This window comes from Hemicordylus capensis, chromosome 5 (genome assembly GCF_027244095.1).
Source record: "Hemicordylus capensis ecotype Gifberg chromosome 5, rHemCap1.1.pri, whole genome shotgun sequence".
Taxonomy (NCBI): Eukaryota; Metazoa; Chordata; class Lepidosauria; order Squamata; family Cordylidae; genus Hemicordylus; species Hemicordylus capensis.
Window position 1 is genome coordinate 17,543,949 of NC_069661.1, and position 11,116 is coordinate 17,555,064.

Below are 11,116 nucleotides of genomic sequence, written 5' to 3' on the forward strand. Positions count from 1 at the left end.
GGGGCTAAATAAACGCTTATGCACTAGTGACACATTTACAAGCATCCGGGTAGTCAAGCCACCAGGGGAGTTTCTAGCCTTATACGTTGATCCGCCGCCCCAAACACACCCCGTGGATTTTTGCATGATGTTTCAGTTTATGAATTGTTCAGCATGTTTATAGACTCAACACATCTTGGTGTAATGCAAGCTTTAAAGATTGCTCCACTGGTGGGTGAAAGAATCAGGGCACATAGCAAACAGTTTATAGGACTGGTTCATAACATGGCAAATCCTTTGGGAGGCAGTTTGCATTGATTACAGCACATTAAAAGGGTAGTGTGCATTAGCCCTTAGGTGGGAGTCATTGGCAAAGTATATTTTGCGTAGGTCATCTTCTGGGATCAAGAGATCCCAACCTCCTTTACTCTATAAACTGGCCATCTTGTTAGATAGTGTTAGCAGATGGTTCCTCTGTCCCACCCCAATACAGGTGGCCCTCATTACCAGCAGCCTTAGAGTCTGGGTTTTTTAATCCACGGCAACAAAAAAGGCGTAAATTTTGCCTAGTGGTAGTTGCTGAGTGGCCAGAAATGACTTCTGGTGTCACTTCCAGATGTCATTTTACTACACAGAGCCATTCTGAGGTTCGTTCTTTAAAAGAAAAAATAATAATTCTGACCAATATTCGCCAAAAATTCAGCCGATCTGTGGGTTGGGGGTGGGACATTTCTGGAGCCATGGAGAGCAAGGTACTGTTCATTTCTATTCTTATTTTTCTCCCCCCCTTCCCTATTTTTTAGCGTGTGTGTGGGAACCTAACTCCTAGATTCTCATAGGGGCAAGGTTCCTTTATTCGTGCTTTCCGTACTTGCGGTTATAGGCAAGAATAGAACCCCCAAGAATAACGAGGGCCACCTGTATGTATGCAAAAGAAATTAATTCCCTGTCCCTATGCTGTGTTCCTCATCTCTGCTGCCCACGCCACCTGGCAGCGTAAGCAACTTCTGGGGTACAGCTGCTCATAGGAAGCTGCCCTGGACCGAGTCAGACCATTGGTCCGTCTAGCTCAGTTTTGCCTCCGCTAATTGGCAGCAGCTCTCCAGGTTTTCAGGGGGGAGTCCGTTGCAGCCCTACCTGGAGATGCACCTGGCTGGGACCTTCGGCATGCAAAGCAGACGCTCTTCCACCGAGCTATGCCCCATCCCTGTGTGCAGGGCGTGAGTGGTGAACAGTCTACTCTTTGGGCAGGTGGAAAGACTGGCTTAGATGGCCTCCTCTCCCAGTCTCTCCAGTTCTTGCAAGTGTATGAATTCCGCAAGGGATGAACAAGAGTTCAGGAGACTACCCTCCATGGCCCCCACTGGGTATTGCACTATGAAGCCTGCCCTGGCCTGCCCACTGCCAGGCAACAGTCCTCAGTAAGGGCAGGCCACTGGCCAGCCTATAGTCAATCCTACCTACAAATCCAAACAGCAATGCAAATATTTTGTCTGGCATTTTCCGCAGCCCTCCGATCACAGAAGGAGAGCTGTGGATTTTCAAGGAGCCTTCAGCGTCTCTGCACTGAAAGCTTCTTGCACAGCAGACCGGGCACAGAGAGGTAAAGGGGAGCAATTTTCACACGGCTCTCCCCCCGCCACCTCCAAAAGTTCTTTCCACTTGTATTAAATATGTTCCTGACAGTCACACAGCTCTCTGGAACAGATTTATGCAAGTGGAAAGGGCTTTTGCAGCGAGGGTAGAGATGTGAAAATTATTTCCCCCTCCCTCTCCACACCTAGTCCACTGTGCACAAAGCTTCAGCAAAGAGATGCTGAAGGCTCCTTGTGGACCTTCTTTCGCCAGAGGGCTGGGGAGAATGTCAGCCGGGGTGCACAGTTACTGTAGAAGAATCCCAGGGAGCCTCAAACCCTTCCTTATGGGAAGCTTGGATCCTGTGAGTTCTGTGTGCCAACACCTATCAAGGAAGAGGGTTCTTCCTGGCAACCCACTCATATTTAAGAGGTTTTTACCGTGCCTTTTAGGTGCCAAGGCCTCACAAGGCAGCTTATACAGGTGGACAGGCCACCATAAAATACAACTGATACAGGAGCTGTTCTTAGGACTCTACATTTCTATGCCTTTTCTGGGGCTGCCCCGGGGCTCTGGAATATGCCCCCCACTGAAATAAAAGCATCTCCTTCTCTGTTTGCTTTTAGGAAGAACCTCAAGATGCACCTGTTTCCCCAGGCTTTTAACTGAAATTTAAATTTTAATATGTTTCTACTTACTGAGACTGTTTTTTTCTGTTTTATGAATTTTTAACTGATATGTATTTTTTTAATTGTGTTTTAACTTGGGACACCACTTGGAGATTTCTATAACAGGCAATGTATAAATAAGATTAAATAAAATAAATAAATAAAAATAAAGAAGCTCAGAGGAGTGCCCAGCCAGGGTGGGAGAGCTGGGTATGCTCTCAGTCGAGGATTGTGTGTTTGCAGAGATCAGAGGAGGAGGAGGAGAGAATGATGATGTGGCAGCTGGGAAGGGTGGCTTTTCATCCATCACCCTTGATAAAATGCTGGGGAAAGAACGTGGGTTGGTTACATCCATCCTACCCAGCTGCCAAGCAGCCCCCTTACAATCACTCTCACCTCCTCCTATCTTGATCTTTGCAAAAACACCACCATTGATCGGGAGCACAAACAGTTCTCTTACCCTGGCTGGGCACTTCTCCGACCCTGTTTAGGGTCATGAAAGCAGTCCTATTGCATGTAAGACAGGCCGTAGACTGATGGGACACCATCATGCTGTTTCTGCTCTCACCACATGTTGAATGGTGTCTTCCACACATGGCTAATATGGGTGCATCTCTGGTAAGAACCATCACATTTGAGGGGTAGCAACAGAGTTGCCGAGACTGTGGGATGTCTCTGTTGTTATGTTGGCTCTTGGTTATCCTGCTATAATTATTTTTAGTTTGCTGCGGAAGGAACACAGGATATCATCTCACTAAAGCTGCACCAGCACAAGCCGTGGCATGGCAGATACCATTCCTACCCCCCAATAATAGGATTCCAGGAGTTCCCAGATTTTGTTAGACTAAAACTCCCATAATCCTCGACCACAAAGGCCGAGTTGTAGTCTAACGACATCCTTGTCCAATAGAGAAGGGATGATGGGCCTTTTCCGTTGTTTCCTCGAGACTCTGGAACGCACTCCCTGTTGAGATAAGAACATCCCCATCTCTGACAACTTTTTAAAAATCCCTGAAAACTTATCTTTTCACCCAAGCTTTTTAATTTAACTGTGTGTTAAATTGTTTTAATGTTTTTACTTTTGTGTTGTAAACCGCCCAGAGATGCAAGTTTGGGGCAGTATAAAAGTTTGATAATTAAATGCATAAATAAATAAACAAAAATCTGGAAACCCAAATTGGGAACTTCTGGATTAGGCCTCTCTCTCTCTCTCTCTCTCTCTCTCTCTCTCTCTCTCTCTCTCACACACACACACACACACACACACACACACAATTATTCAGATTCTATCAATACAGAACATTATTTATAGATTTTCATCTATTTTGAGCCATATGTCTGGTAGGGAAAGAAAACAATCATCCCCTTCCAGCATTCCTTCCTTCCATTGCTTCTTAAGTCTAATGAGAAGGGATAAAGCCTTTAAAGCCCTAAACAGCTTAGGTGCAGGGTATTTAAAAGAGCAAGCCACCTAATGGTGCAGCGGGGAAATGACGTGACTAGCGAGCCAGAGGTTGCCAGGTTCGAATCCCTGCTGGTATGTTTCCCAGACTATGGGAAACACCTATATCAGGCAGCAGCGATATAGGAAGATGCTAAAAGGCATCATCTCATACTGCGTGGGAGGAGGCAATAGTAAACCCCTCCTGTATTCTACCAAATACAATCACAGGGCTCTGTGGTCGCCAGGAGTCAACACCGACTCGACAGCACACTTTACCTTTATTGAAGAGAGCATCTTCTTCACTATGAACCCCACTCCCGTCTGCAGTTGCCACCAGCTCGTCTGGTGGCTTCACAGGGATGGGCCTTCTCTCTTGCTGCCCTGAGACACCCTGCTGAAATAAGAGCCTCTCCATCTCTGACCACTTTTTAAAAGCCTTTAAAGACATGTTTATTCACCCAAGCTTTTTAACTAGACTTGTGGTTTTAAATTATTTTAAGGTTTAAATTTCTGTTTTAATTTGTTTTATGTTCTTGTAAACCACCCAGAGACGGAAGTTCGGAGTGGTGTACAAATATAAACAAACAAACAAATTAGCCAGTAGTACAAAAATCCAGGTGTCTGGCAACCGTGGAGAAGCCACTGCCAGTCTGTGAGGTCAATACTGAGCTCGATAGACCAATGGTCTGACTCAGTATATGGCAGCTTCCTATGTTCCTAACTTACAAATTGGACCTGGCAGCTGCATTGCCGAGAAGAGCAGGAAGCAAGTTTCTCGTTATTCATTTATTACCTTAATCTCCTGCCTTCTTCCATGAGGGTACTCAAGGCAGTTTACATGATGTCCCCAAACAAGTACTGACCAGAGCATGGCCTTCCGGCTTCTAGACCCTGGGATCACATATGGCACCATAGGCAAGATCGGGCCATTTTCTCTTACTTTCTCTCTTTCCCACCCATTTTTCTCCCTCTTCCTCCTACCCACATTACCATTTTTTCCTCCACAACTTTCTCTCTCTTTTGCACACTCTTTTCCAAACAAACAATGCATCTCTTCCCCCACTATTGTTTTTTCCTCCTTTCCCCTGCTTTCTACTCGATTACCTGCCATCCCCATTTTTGGCCCCTTCCTCATTTTATATACAACCTTTTCTCCACAAGCCTTCCTTAAAAACGAGACTTGTTTTCAGCCAGGATTCTGCTCCAGAACCTCTTTCCCAGGTTTTGCTCCAGCATCTCTTTCAAAGCTAGATTCCTAGAACATTGCTGTTCAGAAAACCTGGCTTTCTCCTATGTTTTGCAACCAGTTTTGCACCCCAGTCCCTCTCTTAGCCCTCATTCCTACACAACAGCCAACAAAGAATCAGGGAATATTAGAGTTGGAAGGGTCCCCTAAAGGTCTTCTAGTCTAACCCCCCCTGCTCAGTGCAGGAAAGGGAAATATACCTTTATAACAACTTGTCTGTTTCCAAGCCTTCTTCCAAAAATGCTCAGGGTGACTTATGTGTGGATGTTCATTCCACCTACACAAGTACTCTGCAAGGCAGATCAGGCTGAGAGGCAGTGACAGTCCCAAGGTCACTCAGGAAGCTTCATGGCCTTTAGGGATTTGAACTCAGGACTCCCTGATCCATGTCCAACATGCTGCTGTGCACTGCATTGGCCCACAAGCTAAAGAACGTGTTGATTCTGCTTTTGTAGACTGTCCAAACTTTTCCAGAAGAATCCGCTGTACATCATACACACATCTCCACAGTGCTGTGCCCTTGACACTAACTAGCCAATAAACCAGTGATAATTATCACAGAGGGCTTGGGTTGCTCTGAAAACTCTTCCATCTTCCTCTCATTTTTTGCTATGCTATTTAATTAACCAGCAAAGAAACCAGGGTGTTATCAAGTCACAGCAGATCTTCATCTCTCCTCTTCCTCCTGATCCCCAGAAGCAACAGAGGGGAGACATGATCCTAACAGCATGCAGATGGTCCCATCTTGCTGTACTTCTTCAATGTTTTAATTACAACCACTCACACCAGTGTGGTTATCTAACTCACATATATGCACCCAGAGAAGATCCTCCCATGTTATATAAACTTGACCCCCACCCATACATATCACGGTAAACAGAACGAGTGAATTAACACATAGGCCAGTGAAAATTAAACACTGAAACCCACACACCATTCTATTCCTACCTATCTCCCTGTCATGGAATGAGACACCACAACTTGGCTCAAATGAAGTCCCCTATATCGAAACACAAAATGCATTCTCCGTTCTACCGCATTCTCTCTCTTCCTCTGTCAAATGTGGGCAGAATATATTCCTGCAAAAAAAACAACCCCACATCCATCCATTGAATCTCAATATCTGAGCGGCGGGCTGGCCTAGAAGACCTCGGAGGTCCCTTTCAACTAAAGTTCTAGGATTCTAGGAACATCATGTTGCACTCTGGAGAAGCCCACCACCCCTATTATTTCCTAGTTCCCATTTCAACAAAAACCTCTCTCCCAACGAATAACCAAATTATATACTGGTGAAGCCCCCCCCCCCCCCCACCGCCAGCAAAAAGATGAAAAGCATCTCCTGAGAGAGAGAGAGAGAGAGAGACTCACCCTGCATCAGGCCACATGGATTAGTTACCCCCCACCCCCACATAATTTTGACAGTCCCTTCTCTTGGAGCCATAAAACAGGGATAACAACAACTGTACTCTCTGTCAGGTCAAATAACGAATGCTTTTTTATTTTTATTTTTTTAAATGGAAATCCTCTCCCTCCGCTATCCGTTCAATGCATGCTTCAGGCGACGCGGGGGCTCTTAACACGCGTTAGCGACGGGGAGTTATTCTGGATTAATTAATGCACAACACACGGGTGCGCAATCGTGTGTGTCCGTTGCACCAGTGGATCTTAATACATTCGTACAGGACTTTCCCCCTCGCACCACGCAAATTAAGCCGGGGGGGGGGGGGGAAGGAACCCTCACCCTCCGCGCCTTCTCCCCCGCCCCTGCGGAAACCTCCACGAATTCCACAAAGCGGGACTCGGCTGCTGCACACGCAACCCACGTGGACACACGTGAACTGCCAACCCTGAAACCCAGCAGCACCCCCCGCCCGCCTCGCCCTCCGGCGGGTCCATCTCCTAATCCTGCCTCCGGGCAGCCAGCCTTTGCCAGCTTGCAACACTCACCTGCCTGTTCAGGCGGCCGGTCAGCCCTCTCCGTCCTGCGGTCACTTCCTCCGCCTTTCCAGGGAAAGAGCCGGCCTGCCTCCTGCCCGGACTCGCAGCGGCAGAGAGGGAGAAGCAGGCAGGCAGGTGGACAGTACGCAGAAGACTGGCACCGCTGTCGCCTCCCTGCCAGCCCCGGCTGCAAGTGAGAGCCGAGGAGGACGGACTGGCGGACGGGCTGAGCGGGGAGAGGAGGGAGGGGGAGGAGGGGAGGCCACGGCAGGCAGGAGCCGCCGCCTCGTGCCAGCTTTGCCCTTCGCCCGCCGCGGGGAGAAGGAGGGAGGAAGCAAGCGGGCTCTGCCTTCGCCAGGGTAGATGCGGCGCATCGCTTCCCTGGGCCCGCGCGCAAGCACGCTTGTTTGGTCCCGCGGGGCGCGCTGGAAAGAGGGAGGGGCCGGGGCGCAGAGCGGCGGCATTCACACATGCCAGTTTCTCTCGTGCACGGCTGCGGGAGCGCTAGCGTGCTCGTGTGAACGGGCCCTCGCAAATGTGACGCCACACACAGGGAGGAGGACTTTTATGCCATCTCGCCACAAAGCCGAGGTGCAGTTTCTCCCTTAAGCATTTGAGGAATTCCCGCCTCATTGTACGGAATTCCGCTCCCCCCTCCAGATCACGGGTATCTTTTCAACCCCGCAAACCAGGGGCATAGCAACGTTGGAGTGGGCCCAGAGACAAGATTTTAAAATGCCCCCCCCCACTGAAGCTCAGCTCATGAAGTAAAGAAATCTTAAATGAGGCTGAATAGTGATGACAAAAAACAACAACAAAAACCTATGTGCCACAATAGAACGTCATCCTAAATTATTTTTTAAAAGGTTTTGTAAATTGTGGATGATGCAAGTCCTTTAATGGTACTAGAGAAAGACTTGCTGTTCTGGTAGCTCCAGGTCTTAACACTCACACCAGTTTCGGAGGATGAATACAACTGAAGGAAGCCCGGGAGGGTGCACGGCTGGGGGAGTCAGTCATGTGACTTGCCTCTGCCCACCCAACCCCCAAGGCAGTGGGCCCCCAGACAACTGTCTCCCCTTGTCCTATTATAGTTACGCCCCTGCCCAAAACATATTTCTCCCCCACTCCAAAGGTGTATTTTCTTTAAAAAAAAACAAAAACCCAAAGTGTGAGTTGCTCCTCAAGCTTTCTGTCTGTCTGCAGCCAGGCTACTTGGTGAAGTCAGTTCCCACATTCAGCTGTACAACCATCCTGTGCAAAGAAAGCGAGAAGAAACCCCCCAGAGAGGAAGGTTTAGGGTGGTCTACAAATCTGATCAATAAATAAATAAAATAAAATAAACCAAGCCATAAATGTGCAGGCGATGTGGTGATGGCCACCAGCTTGGATGGCTTTAAAAGAGGCTTAGACAGGTTCACAATGGTGGGCAGATCTATCAATGGCTACTAGTCTGGTGGCTGTGGGCCATCTCAAGCCTCAGAGTCACGATGCCTCTCAATACCAGGTGCAGACAGCAGGAGAGAGGGCACTGTGTGAAACAGGATGCTGGATGGGCCTTGTGCCTGATCCAGCAGGGCTGTTCTTATGTTCTCAAGTGTCAGCCTAGCCAGCCATGAATGCCTCGTCCAGAAATGAGGTTGCTCTCTCTAGCTCTAGAGAAGCTCCTGTACTTTTAAAGACTGTTTCTCAGAATTCATGTACTAGGAGGATCAAAATAATGAGGTTACTAAGGTGGCGGCGAAATTCTTTTATGTCGCTATTAGACTAAGATCTTGTTTAAGGTCTAATTCATAGGAGCTATTGTTTTGTCCTGATTATTATGTATTATATTACTGTTGACATATTGTGTTTTTAATCTTGTTTTAATCTTTGTATGTTCTCGGTATGGCCTATGGCTGTAAATAAATTGATTGATTGACTGGTACTAGGAAAGTACACATCAACCTTTGTGTAAACTCAACTGTCATGTATGAGGATTCACATTTATGTTCTTCTCTGTTGAACACACAACAACCTTCCTGTAAGAAACTCACAAATGACAAACTGTGTACAGCTTACATGCTACACATTCAGTGGGAAGCTGCTCAGTCCCCTGCTAACTGAGCAAAGAGGCACCTTTATAAAGTGATGATACTCTTCTGTTTATCAGGGGGAGAGCAACTGGCCCTATCCACCCCCAGCACAGCATCCCTCCAGTGGCTGTTGCTGGTGTCTGTCTTGTTTCTTTGTAGACTGTTAGCCCTTTGGGGACAGGGATCCATCGTATTACTTTATTATTGTTTCCTGTGTAAACCGCTTTGGGAACTTTTGTTGAAAAGCGGTATATAAATATTCATTTGTTTGTTTGTTTACTTCATACGTTACACCGGGGTTCTCATCCTTGGGTCCCCAGATGTGGTTGGACTACCACTCCCTTTGGCCATTGTGGCTGAGGATGATGGGAGTTGTAGTACCCCTCCTGTATTCTACCAAAGACAACCACAGGGCTCTGTGGTTGCCAGGAGTCGATACTGACTCGACAGCACAACTTTACCTTTAAAGCAAAGTGAGAGTTTTATCAATGACAGACTGCTTTCCCCTTCACTGGGCACCTAACTGTAACATAACTAACTATTTAATAAATAAAAGTAACACACAAAATGTCCTGCAGTGGGGACATCCCTGCTGTAGTGAAGGGATTTCATTTATCCCAATTATAACAGAGCAAGCGTGTGTGAGAAGAACCAAGCCCCATTAGGAGTTTCTTGAGGCAGACATTTAAGGTCCAAATACTTATAAAGGTTTATTAAGAAAGTTACATACTTCAACAGAAAGCCTGTGTCCCTGAGCTTTCTATGTCTTCATAGTGCGAGATCAGAACAAGGAAGGAGGAAGGTAAAAAATGCAACAAGCTGGTATGAAGAGGAGGGAGAGACCCAAAAGTATCAGTCTGCCAATCAGAGTAAGCCAGAGGAGAGAGAGAAAACAAGAGTAGAGGAAGAAAGAGGAAGACCCTTTGTTAAGGGAGGAGAGCTGGTCTTGTGGTAGCAAGCACGACTTGCCCCCTTAGCTAAGCAGGGTTTGCCCTGGTTGCATATGAATCAAAGACAACATGTGAGCACTGTAAGATATTCCCCTTAGGGGATGGGGCCGCTCTGGGAAGAGCATCTCTGAGGTTCCAAGTTCCCTCCCTGGCTTCTCCAAGATATGGCTGCTGAGAGAGATTCCTGCCTGCAACCTTGGAGAAGCCACTGCCAGTCTGTGTAGACAATACGGAGCTAGATGGGCCAATGGTGTGACTCAGTATATGGCAACTTCCTGTGTTCCTATGTTACCCTTCCTCACTCTCTCTACTCCCAATGCCCTAAACAGTCCATGCTGTTGGAGCTCGATGGAGGAAAAACAGAATCCAAGAGAGTTGAAGAAGGAGGCCCCCTGGCCATCTAGTCCAAGCTCCTGTGTAGTACAGGAAATCCAGAGCTAGAACATCCCCAAAATGTGAAAGAGGAGAGCTGGTCTTCTGGGAGCAGGTGTGAATGTCCCCTTTGCTAAGCAGGATCCTCCTACATTTGTATTTGAATGGGAGACTACATGTGAGCACTGTAAGATATTATTTAGTTAGTTAGTTGGTTATTTATTTATTTATTACATTTATAAACCACCCCATCCAAAGGCTCTGGGCAGTGTACAACAACTTTAAAAAGACATAAAAACACACAATTCAAAACACAGTGCTAAAAACGATATAAAACAATTCAAAAACAATTAAAACCATTTAAAACCAATTAAAATACTTAAAAACTTTTATGTTTTTTAAAGATATCCCCCTTAGGAGATGGATCTGCTCTGAGAAGAGCAACAGCCTGCTTGCATGCAAAAGGTTCCAAGTTCCAAGGGAGCCAGCGTGGTGTAGTGGTTAGAGTGCTGGACTAGGACCGGGGAGACCTGAGTTCAAATCCCCATTCAGCCATGATACTAGCTGGGTGACTCTGGGCGAGTCATTTCTCTCTCAGCCTAACCTATTTCACAGGGTTGTTGTGAGGAGAAACTCAAGTATGTAGTACACTGCTCTGGGCTCCTTGGAAGAAGAGCGGGATATAAATGCTAAAATAAAATAAAATAAATAAGTTCCCTCCCTAGCATCTCCAAGACAGGGCTGAGAGAGATTCCTGCCTGCAACCTTGGAGAAGCTGCTGCCAGTCTGGGTAGACAGTACTGAGCTAGATGGACCAAAGGTCTGACTCACTATAAGGTAGCACCCTAGTTCCTAAGTGGAGTGGCTTT

At 46.9% G+C, this 11,116-nt stretch overlaps 1 protein-coding gene across 2 annotated transcripts in view; it reads right to left on the minus strand.

Annotated features, from left to right (window-relative positions):
* PRKG2 (protein kinase cGMP-dependent 2) overlaps positions 1-7,221 on the minus strand; it is a 96,786-nt gene extending 89,565 nt beyond the window's left edge. The window contains exon 1 of one of the 2 annotated variants that reach the window (XM_053251223.1): positions 6,860-7,221. The gene's annotated coding sequence lies outside the window, so the exon portion shown is untranslated. The remainder of the gene's footprint in view (positions 1-6,859) is intronic. The other variant, XM_053251222.1, reaches the window with a different exon arrangement.
* Between the last annotated feature and the right edge of the window lie 3,895 nt (positions 7,222-11,116).